At 38.4% G+C, this 12,144-nt stretch overlaps 1 long non-coding RNA gene across 1 annotated transcript; it reads right to left on the reverse strand.

Moving 5' to 3' along the window:
* Positions 1–5,371: 5,371 nt before the first annotated feature.
* LOC142047359 (uncharacterized) lies at positions 5,372–7,654 on the reverse strand. The gene is made up of 2 exons (XR_012656606.1): positions 7,298–7,654; positions 5,372–6,613 (listed from the first exon to the last, which is right to left on the reverse strand). It is a non-coding gene; the product is annotated as an uncharacterized LOC142047359 (long non-coding RNA).
* Between the last annotated feature and the right edge of the window lie 4,490 nt (positions 7,655–12,144).

The following is a 12,144-nucleotide window of genomic DNA, read 5'->3' on the forward strand; positions in this document are numbered from 1 at the left end:
CCTGTCAAAGGATCCAAGTGTTTTTTGCATGTTAAAACACAGTGACACAGAAAAAAAACAAAACCAGAAGACTCTCCTCATCTCCAAACTTGGAAAATAAGCAATAAAAATGAACATCAATCCCAAACAATACCCCAAGCCATTCACGTGTACCAGCCCTCATTGTATCTCTACTTCAGGGATGGCCAACCTGAGCCAGAGAAGGAGCCAGAATTTACCAATGTACATTGCCAAAGAGCCACAGTAATATGTCAGCAGCCCGCCATGAGCTTCCCCCACCCACTCCCAGCGCCTCTCACCCCCCAGCAACCCCGCTGATCAGTGCCTCCCCTTCCCTCCCCACAGCTGCAGATCAGCTGTTTCATAGCATGCAGGAGACTCGGATGGGGAGTGGGAGGAACAAGGGCATGGCAGGCTCAGGGGAAGGGGCGGGAAGGGGTGGAGTGGGGACAGGGTCTGTGGCAGAGTCAGTGGTTGAGCAATGAGCACTCGCTGGCACATTGGAAAGTTGGCATCTGAAGCTCCAGCCCCGGAGTTGGTGCCTATTCAAGAAGCTGCATATTAACTTCTGAAGAGCCGCATGTGGCTCCGGAGCCACAGGTTGGCCACCCCTGCTCTACATCCTCCTAAACCCACGAAAATATATGAGGTTTACAGGGTCCTCTGAAGGTAAAAAATTCAGGCTATTTCAGACTAAGGCAGGGAGCAAGGCCCCTCACAGAAAACATCCTGCAAGGAGTTTTTAAAATGAGCTAATTCCACACTGAGTGCCTCTGCTGATTGCAACTGCAGGGGGAGTGGCAGTTTCTCAAGCAGACAGATCTTAAATTATGTAGGGCTTAAAAAGTCAAAACAAACCCCTTATACTCCATTTAAAAATCCACAGGGAGTCAACACATGGAGCACTGGTGTCCTGTGTTCCTGGACAGATGTGCTCCTTAACAGGTTGGCCATTGCATTCTGCACAAACTACTTTCTGGGAAGATTATAATGAAGAACCTCACTGCTGTAGTAGTCTTAAGGTGACAAAGGCATGGAACATGGAGGCAAAGTGCAATTAGTTACTGGTTTGTAAAATGCTTTGAGGTCCTCAGATAAAAGGTGCTATAGCAGTGCAGAGTATAAGTATTTTATTGTCATCAGACATATAAGAGAGAGGTTCTTTAAACACTTTCATACTGAGAGAAATTTTCAAGTACCTGTACTTAAAACTTAGACCCATTCACTTTTCACTCATTGTTAAACATTTCCATTATATTTTGCACAACTGTTATGATACTTCTGAAATGTGACATTGGCTAGTCCTCCAGCCATTTAAGCCAGTGGAACTATGCATATGAGCAAAGTCTGCAGGATCAGGCTTATAGTTTATAAGCCTGTGCCATTCAACCAAAATATGTTATTTAAAGGCAACAGCAAATGCACCAATGAAAACCCTAAACTGGATACACACATCAGTGAAATCTTCCAACTCTAATGCTGTTTATGTCTCATTTACAACACAGGAATTCATGACAATATAAGCCCTTCCTTAAAAAAAAAAAAAAAGTTTTCCCCTTCTGGACACTGTGACGCAATACAATTGTTGGACAATGTTGTGTTTAATACTAACCAGTCTGGCAGCTCTTGTGCTTTCTTAACATCTTTCGCAGCTTCCTTATGTTGTTTTTAAAGGGCTTTCTTTGACTAAGCTTGTTTATAGCACTAAAGGAGGAAGAAACAAAGTAATTGTAAAGCTTGTTAAAAAGTAGTTCATATGCTATTAAAGGTGACCTTGCCACTTCCAGTTCTATTTATTCTACTTCCTTTCCAAAGCAGGCTATATTATTCTATATAAAATGTAAGCACTTCTGAATAGAGGTAGACCTGAACTCAAAGCCAAGTCTGAACATGTAGCCTGTTAAACTTTTAGAAAGTTCAAATCCAGATTCAAATTTACCAGTGCAGGCCCATCTGAAAATGGGCTCTTCAATCCAGCAGACAGAACTGTGAGATCCAAAGGCTGGATGTTAAAGCTAGACAAATTCAGACTGGAAATAAGGTGAACATTTTTAACAGTGAGGGCAATTTATTATTGGAACAATTAACCAAGGGCTGTGGTTGATTCTCCATCAGCAATTTTTAAATTAAAATTGGATGTTTTTCTGTAAGACATGCTCTAGTTCAAACAGGAATAATTTTAGAAAAGTTCTATGGCCTGCATTATGTAGGTCAGACGAGATGATCACAGTGGTCCCATTTGGCCTTAGAATCTATAAATCACAGCAAACTGAAAACTAAAACTCTGTTTATGCTGGAATCAGATATACAGCAGAGTTCTAGCATAGTTTCCCTGATCAGGGTGACAAGAATATTTTTCTGAAAACTCAGCTAACCAACCAAATGCTACAGCCCTGACGGAAGGTCTACACTATGGGGAAAGGTCGATCTAAGCTATGCGATTTGAGTTATGTTAGTAGCATAACTCAAGTCAACGTAGCTGAGATCTACTTGCCACGGGGTCCACACCGCACTGGGTCGACAGAAACTCTCCGGCTGACTTCCCTTAGTCTGCTCATACTGGAGTAGCGGCGCTGATGGAAGAGTGATTGGCAGATGATTTAGCGGGTCTTCATTAGACCCGCTAAATCGACTCCCAGTGGATCGATCACCGCAGCATCAATCCCACCGGTAGTGGAGACTAGCCCTGAGTCTCTGCTGATTTACATTGATTTTACACTGGAGTAGCTCCACTGAGTTCAGTAGATTATTCCTGATTGACACTGGTGTGAGAGCAGAACTAGGCCCTACTTCCCTTCCTACTACCTCACCTCAGATATAGTCTACACAGTAATTTTACAACATAACTCTAAATCAGTCTTCAGACAAAAAACTCTGTCCACCTTGGATAGGGAGATTCTGCTAGAGTTCTACCAGAAACAGCACAGCTATAGCTAATATAGTTCTGGTCCACATGTGCACAGAAACTCAGTGAGAGCCAAATCTTCTGAAATTGACTCAGTGAGTAACATCAGTTAAGTGAATGTAGTTACATCAGGGTAGATTTGGTTTATACTCCTTAAAAGGCTGAAAATGTCATTTCCCAATTACTTTAAATTCCCATTGTTTTATTTAAATCTGACTCTTCAGAAGTAATTGATAGATATCTATTTTCATTTGGTGTTTAGATGCCATGTGACAGGAGCAATATAAAATCCTAAGTAAGTTATGGTAACAGATCAAATGATAGTTTTTGACAGGGCCGTTCAGAGGATTCCGGGAGCCTGGGGTCTTCAATGGCAGGGGGGGCCCACTTCGACGGTAATTCGGGGGCAGGGGACCCTTCCATTCTGGGATTCGCCGCCAAAGTGCCCCGAAGACCCGTGGCGGGGGACCCCCCACTGCCGAATTACCGCTGAAGACCCGGCTGCACTTCGGTAGCGGGTCCAGCTTCAGCGGTAATTCGCTGGCGGTGAAGACCCGGAGCCGAAGAAGCTCCCGGGGCCCGGAGAGTTTTCCAGGGCCCCTGGAGCAAGTGAAGGACCCACTACAGGGGCCCCAAAAAACTCTCGTGGGGGCCCCTGCGGGGCCAAGGGCCTATTGCCCCTCTTGCCCCACCCCGGGCGGCCCTGGTTTTTGAAAGATTTTTCATGTTGCTGTTTATACACAAAAATATAGGCTGTATGTTTTTGAGAAGCTACCTTTTGACTACTCTTTCCTGTCTACTAGACATTTAGCATCTCCTGGAAGATATACTTTCTCACAAACTTGTTTTATTGAACAGAACTTCATCTCCATCCATCTATCTTGAGATTCTGTACTGCTTCCCAGCCCTGTAGTATTTGAGCATTTCCATGTTAATAGGACTGGCAACAGAAAAGCTCCGAGTGGACTTCTCCCTTTTCACAGGTTTTGTTTGCTTGTTTGTTTTGTTTTGCACAGAAAGTTCTGCTTTGGATCATTTACTTCAGGAGTAAAGTGACATAGGATGAAAATAGTTGACGATGTGAATGTTTACTGCTAATAAGGGGACACTTTACCAAAGGGGGAGCTTTAGCGAATATTCCTAAAGGTGCTCAGACTTTTGATTCATCTTCTCTTCTTTGGAAGTTCATTTCACTGCTGGATCCCCTTGACTGAGAACACTTTGTCCTGGATTTCATGCACTTAGTTTTCAGCTTTATGATATGTTTTATTCCAGAGGAACACAACTGAGGTTTTGGTTTAATTAATTTAAAGCTGATAACAATGTTAAACTGGCTAGGAAACTGGCATCCTCTCTACATTGACTGAGTAGGTACAGCACAGGCAGTGGCAGTACAAGCGTCTCTGTGTTGCCCCAACAATCTGCCTCACTCATGCACTGAACGAACAACACTGTCTTAAGTGGAACTGTTCTGTCTATAGTGGGTACCAAGAGGCTAGTTCAGTCCATATGTCCATTAAATCCAGGCCTTCTCCACTGAGACTGCCAATTGCGAATAGCTGGTTTTATGATATGGTGGTTTTCCTGGCAGTAACATAGGCTCTTGCATTATACCATTGCATAATCTAAATTCTTCAGGAAGCAAGTAAGTTATATGATTTTTTTTTAATTTAAAGAACAATTTAATTTAAAGAACAATTGCTCAATTTCAAAAAGAGGAGAAAATAGCCCTTACTGCATGTTATCAGCATCTTTAATCACAGTTTCATTAGAAAAGGCCAAGGTCTGAAAGGGCTTGAAGACTGATCAAGATTGAGCCATGCAGGCAGAACAGAGTAGGGGAAATACAAGTTGTATGGCTAAATACAGGACTTCAGTCACCAGAACTGACGAGACAGCCCCTTTGACAATCACTAAATTCATAGGAAATGAAAAAGAAAACAAAAAAACCCGTTTGATCCTCTAAGACACTATAAAAACCCAGCTCTTCATGAGTCAGTTGTCACACTGACCAACAAACATTTCTGTAAATGTATGGAATGCAAATCATTTGCTTATAGCACAGAAAGATAGATTAATTAGACTTGTGTTTTACAGAAACAAATAGGAAGATTTTAAATTAATGAATTAAATGTTTGGATAATTGACAGTTTCCAACAAAGCTGGAAAGATATGTGATTGGAGAATATTTTAAATATTTTATTTAAACATCTTCCATGACATTATTCTCATCCACTTTTTGCAATTAGAGAGGGTTCCAATCCACAGAGCACAGAAGGCCTTAAATGTAATCATAAGAACATATTTAGTAAAGAAATATTTAGTGATTTATTGTTCCATATCCTCCATGGTTAACTCAGACAGAGAAGCCATGCATAGTGAATTAGTTGGAATGTCCGCAATGAATCAAAAAAAGACATCATTCTAATGTGTGGTATGCACAAATTTCTACAAGCAACACTGTGGTCGGGTAAAGAATTTATTAAATCTGAAAGAGCAACAACAACAAAAAGGTAGCATAGGATTTACATAGTTTCGTTTGTGAAAAAAAAAAGGTTAAACGATAATCAGTTACATTCGGTTCAACTCAGTTTCCCTATTACAGACATTGGGCCACATTGTCATCTTTTTTATCTGCTGTAGAAGGAAGCACAATGTTGATGAAGAATAAAACCAGCAATTCACCATATGCTCCCTAGAACACCAAACAATGCAGAGGTTTCAAATGCCTGTGGATGGTGCCCTACAGCAATTGGGGGGCAGAAGGGGCAGCATTAGGAAGCAGCTGCTCTCTGTGGTATAAGGTATATGCTTGCATAAGGTTCCCCGGGATCCCTGTTCCCTGTTTGCTCAGTTTATTTACCCCACTCTCCGCTACAGCACTTTGTGTCAAGAAAGCTAATTCTCCAGCTGAGGAAATCTGAATGATGCTTGTGTGTTGATTTGAGGAGGGAGTGGAGTCACTTGATATAATGACACAAAGTGCTCACCTTCCCACAAAAGTTATGTCTATGCTCTCAATCCCAATGGCCTATGGAGCAATGAATCTGACACAAGCACAACCACTAGTCTGGTATTTCATATATTTCAGCATAGACAGTTCCCTACAGGATTACAACTAACAACATGAATACTCTTGGGATCCAAAGGCACGTTGCAAATTATATATATACATATAGTCCTACTAAAATGCTGCCATCTCTGGAAAAGTGGTAGAAATCAACCAGTACAACTGGATGAAGGGGAATTTAATTAAAGACAACAGGGAAAACTCCTGTTGCTACAAAAAGTGCCATGGAATATTTAAGGTTTGCAGACAAAACCTTGTTTTTTTTTAAGTCTCATTCAAAAACCCACAATAGCATAAAATCTCTAAAGAGTTAGACTACGAAATATAGATTATAAATTTCCTGTTATTTGCAGAGTTACTTTCATGGTACAGCAGAGGCCAATTTTAAAGAATTAAATCTTTCCTATGGTACTTGAAAAGCAAGCACCTAATGTTCAGTTTGCAATGTTTTAACTAAGGCAATACATAGTTTGTTACCACTTAGTGTTTGTCAAAGTTATTCTCTCAATCTATGTACAGACTGTCTATGATTGCTAAACATATTATTTAATCATTCAAGTTTTCTGAATAGAATTGAAATATGATACTGTAAATTGTGTCACTTTCTTTGTGTTCTCTTCCTACAATACCAGGAACATCTAAAGAATAAACAAAATTACTGCATACAAAATACTAAATAAAAATACTTTAAAGTTGCAAAGTGAAGCATTCAAAAAACAAGAAATGTCCAAATTAAAGTGCAGATCCTACAAAGGCTTAAATACATGGTTAACTTTATGCATTGCAAGTAGTCCCACTGACTTCAATTAAAAGTTAGCGGGACTTGAGTTTCAAAATCACTTAGGTTCTTTTGAAAATTTTACCTTAAACCCCTGTAAACTGATCAAATCAAAACCAATTTTCACCAGACCACCAAAAGGCAAATGTGTGAACTGGGATTATGTCTCTGTCAAATTTTAAATGTATAACATGTACTGCTAAGACACTAGAGCTGTTCAAAGAAGGTCACAAGCATTCAAATTTAAAGGGAAAAAGTGTGTATTTCCACACTCCTTGATGGCTAACCTTTTTTTTGCTCAAACTTAAAAATAATTGTTCATGAGCTGAGAACAAACATACAAAATTTCATCTCAAAAGATAAAAATTTAACAAAGTCATAAGGATATTTAAAATAAAAAATATTGTTCAACCTTATCTACTTATAATTAACTACATATAATCTCAGATGAGATGAGATTTTATTCTCTGATCATTGGGAAGACCAGGGACCAATTTGAGCTCTGGCATAAGTGACATTAATCTAGTGAACTCAATGGAGTTACCTTGTTCACACCGAGATGATTTTGGCCCCAGGTGTATTTGTCTGACTATGTCTGGCACTGAAAGGTTTCAACTGTAATGAGAGAGATTGCAGAATGAATCATATTACCTATTGGCTAAGTACTGCTTCTTGCAAGCTCTAGTAGTTTATCTTCACTATATGGTAATAATGACTTTTCTCAAGCACAAAGAATTATGGTTTTTATCAATGGTTCATGCCAAACACACACCCTTAAAAGAAATCAGCCTAAAGCAGGTGCATTGAGCTGTCAGACCTTGAAATTTGTTTTGAAACCAACCACCTGTTAGTGTAATTGTGTAGCTGTTTTTCCTGGCTTATGGGATTTTAGTTCAGCTGTTGTTCTCATGCTAGCATTTATTTCCTCTAGGAATCACTCAGTCCACTTCCACACTTCCACTGTGTGACTAACATCTTGGGGTCTGATTCAATGTGTACATGTAAAAAGGTCTGTTGTAGTTCCCTTAATCAATAGCAGACTTTGTTTACAGATAAGTCGTATGATTTCTGTAGAAAAATGTAAGAACTGTATATTAAATCCTTTTTATTACATATAATCATTTACTCTTCTGAGTTCCTTGCTTGTGTTAGACAGGGACAAAGAACATTTACTCTTAATGGATGAGCTCAAGGATCACATTTAGTGTTGGTTTCTGACTCATATTTTACTAATAGAGTAGCACTGTTCCTGCCACTGTATCTAAGGCCTGATTCAGCATTTCCATTATAACCTTCCATTTCAAGGGGTTTATGACTTGACTTCAAAAGTTTATTCCAGATTGAAATTTAGCAGACAAAGTCTCAAGGCAAAAGCAAATTTAGCTGACAAAATCTAAAAGAAAATAAATCTATATTTGGATTACAAGTATTAAAAAAATAAACAGAAAGTGACTTAAGATGCTTGTTATGTTTCTATAACTCAGAAATGGCATTTTATAAATAACACTGTGCTTGTAATTAGTATAAAATGGACAATAGCTGGCTTTGCTGTTTGGAAACAATTATAAAGTATAAGATCATCTATGTCAGAACTATCTTCCTAGGGTACAGGATCCTGATTAATGGGGCCCAAAAATGTACAAAGTACTACTCAGTACAGAAAAAAATAAGACAGGATCACTGCAGTGAAGATCTTAAAAACTAATTTCAGACATGACAAAAAGGGAGAGGTTACAATGCACAAGGGAGTTCTAGGGAGAATGGAGAGCATCCACATCAGTAAGATTACACGGTTGTTCAGTGAAGGCTAGTGCATGGCAGGATGGAGCAAATAATTTTTTTAAGATGATAAAATAAATAGACTGAATTAAGTAGAAGATTTAAACAACAAATATCTTGTATGCTTTATGAAAGTGGGTCTTCAGGAAGGATTTAAAAGAGGAGAAGCCAATGGGTCTGCAAACCAGCTCAAAAAAGCACACATTTATAAACAAAGTCTTTGCATTTATAAATAATAATTTAGTAAGTGAGCAAATAGAGTTTTTATTGATATACATTAATGCTTTATAATAAGCACACAATTAAAAAAAGATACAGATCTATATCCATAAATGAGTTATTCATGTCATACAATATGTTGTATGCTTTCAGAGATACCTATACAAACTATTGAAGAACTGATAAAAGTACAAAAAATGGAAACTTTAAGGACAGTAAGCAATCTCTACAAACGTGCACATGGGGAAGTTCAAGGGATCTTTCTAGTAACTGTACCCTCTGTATCCCCACAAAAGGGCCTGCCACAGTTTAGGGTTGCCAGTTTTGGTTGGATATATTCCTGGAGGTTTCATCACATGACATAATCTTTAATTAAAATTTGATCTTTATTTCCCAGAGGGTTGGCAACCCTAGCACAGTTCAGACCCTTTGTTTTCTGGATTGCTTCCTGCCAGCACCCTATTACACACAAGCCCCTCTCCTCCCTCAACAGGCGGGGAGGGGGGGAGACACAGGGTACCACAGTGATAGTGCTCTTCCTGCAAACTGGAAGGCTCTCTGAGGCACAATGCCTTCCAGTAATCCTGCTGTAACCTTAGAATTAATTCAGGGTGCAAATCCGCCTATCACAGATAACAAGTTTTTACTCATCAACTACATAAACTATATAATAAACAAGTTTGGTGAATGACATAAGTATAATCACATAGACATGAACACTTCATTCAAAATACAAATAAATAAAAGTATTAATGCAACTGAACCAAAAATAGATACATGCAACAGGAAAGTCCCTAGTGCTGTCATACTCATTCCTGGAGACCGTGGAAAACACAGATAGAAGGTAGTCAGTGGAGTACTCCATAAGTGAGAGGCGACGTTCCAGCTTACACCAGCCTAGTCAATCCTGTTGTGCCCAACTAAGATCAGACAAACAACATCTTTACACAACTTCTCCCAGTCTATCCACACATATCTGGGACCCTCTTTGATGAGTTTTCGGCCCCTTGTCCATATGCGGTATTCCTACTGACCTTGTTTGGTATTCTGGAGCATCATAAACTTCTGAAGTCTTTCCCAATGTTTTCAATATGTCAATGTGGTTTACTCAATAGATATATCTACACAAAAATCCACCCAAAAGCTACTACTTTAAACTTATTTTTGCTCATTTGTGATTTAGTTGTTTGTCACAAGCTACATATTGCTAAATTTTATGACCTTAGGAGAAGCACTTGTGTTAAGTCCAATAATTATTAGGGCTCAGGCCTCAACCTTTTGCCAACCTTATTAGGGTTGCCAACTCTGCAGGACTGCCCTGAAGCCTCCACGAATTAAAGATTAATCTTTAATTACAAAGTATGCCATGTGATGGAACCTCCAGGAATATGTCTAAACAAAATTGTCAACCCTAAACCTTAACTTGATCCTATTTACTATTTTATGTGCTTCTCTACTAGTTTTTCAACTATATGGAAATCACTTATAACTACTAACAGTATTATTATCACCAATATATAAATTAAGCTTGCCTTGTAATCTCCAAAGGATCAGGCCATGGGTCACTGGTCAACAATGCCGAATTTGTGCAGCTTCTCCCTGCCCTCAAAAGTGGGTGTAAACATGAAAGTATCCATCAAATAGCTCCTGGCATAAAAACAATAGAGGGTAAAATATTAGGATACGATATTCTGCTTTTTTTTTTTTTTTTTTTTTACAAACACACTGATAAATACAGAATCTGAGTCCAACTTCAAATATCTGTATGACAGAATTAATACGGAACTACATTTTTGTAAAACTGTGAAGTATTAAATCCCAGTTGGCTGCAGTATTTTCACTGTTACAAGCAGTGATTAACTATGCATCATATGAAATTTGAGTTGCTTCCTCTCAGCTATTTGAAATCACCCTGGGACCCATTACAGTTGAAGGGCCAACAAGATTTTTCTCCTGTTTAATGTACCATCCATCACAGATCACAGTACATGTTGTTTTATTATTAAGAAGAACTCTTCCAAAACTAATTGGGAAACTCAATTATCAACATCTTAATGAAAAAGATTACAAAACGTTGTATGAAGTTCTGTAAAAGAAATACCCTTTGCTTCATATCTAAGCATATATGTCTCCAAAGTTCCTGTTTTGTACAAGTTTTATTAATTGCAAATGTTGTTTGTTAGAGGAAAACCATGACTGAAGCTGTAACACAAAGAGAATAGTTGTGGCTTTAATCCTTTGAATAAGGCTTTGTTTCCCATTGACTAAAAACTTCCTAAAGGAAGTGGAGCTGGGAAAATCCAGGAAGGATCTGGATTTGCCAAATCTAGTTCCTACTCAAATTTGGATGCAAAGCCTTTGTTATTCATTTGCGAAGTTTGTGATTTTTTTTTTTGATAAATTACAAATTACATACTTGCCAACATTTGAAAGTTATAAAAATAACTTAGCTTTCTCTCTCTGCCTCTCTCTCAAACACACACACACTGAACTATTTTTTTTCTTAAATCAAATACTAATTCAAGTTTTCTTTTACAGATGCTGCAGGGAGAATTTATGTTTGTATTTGTTTGGTTGTTTTTAATTATTTGCAGGAGCATTCAGACACTGAGCTGACGAGGGCCATATAAGTACAGTACCTAGACAGACGCATTTGGGGAGAAAAATACAAATGCAACTTTTTACCCCATTGAAACATGTTCTGCAGCATGCAAAATAGGAGAAACACTTTAAAATCACTTTTCATGACAGAGTGATTGCACAGTAAAAAGTGCACTAGTTGGCAATAGAACTGAGCTCTCTGAGGCCTTTCCAAGCCACCCCAATTTTTGTGTTTTCATGAAAACATTTTAATTCTGGACGAGTTCAAAAACTTCGAAGATTTGATTAGCCAAAAGCATAGCCTCTTTGTAGTCAGAGCCTAAGCAAACATTCATTACTATACAGGGAGTCCCCTGCATACATTGGGGTTGCATTCTTGAAAAGGTCAATGGTACCGAAACAATGTATACTGGGGAATTTTTCCCCATCAGAAATAATGTAATAAGGGGAGGATACATTCACAACTTTACCACACTTGCCTATGACAATCCTTTTTTTGCCTAAACAGTGTACCTTTTTATGACAGGTCATACACTACACCTTTTACACATAAAACATTGAATAAAAAATGTAGAACCCTACTAATACCGTTCAAACACATAGAACATTTTAATTCAGTAAATACAATACAGTAATACAGTATAAAACAGTGTATTATATAAAACAGCTAAATTTAGGTGGGGTGGCAGTTGGGTTTTCTCGGGTGGGCTTTTTCATGGCTTTTTGGTTGTGGAAGTCTTAAAAAAAGATTTTATCCGCGTTTGTTCTCCTGCATGAATCTTTGAACAATAG

The sequence above is a fragment of the Chelonoidis abingdonii genome, chromosome 10 (assembly GCF_003597395.2).
Source record: "Chelonoidis abingdonii isolate Lonesome George chromosome 10, CheloAbing_2.0, whole genome shotgun sequence".
Taxonomy (NCBI): domain Eukaryota; kingdom Metazoa; phylum Chordata; order Testudines; family Testudinidae; genus Chelonoidis; species Chelonoidis abingdonii.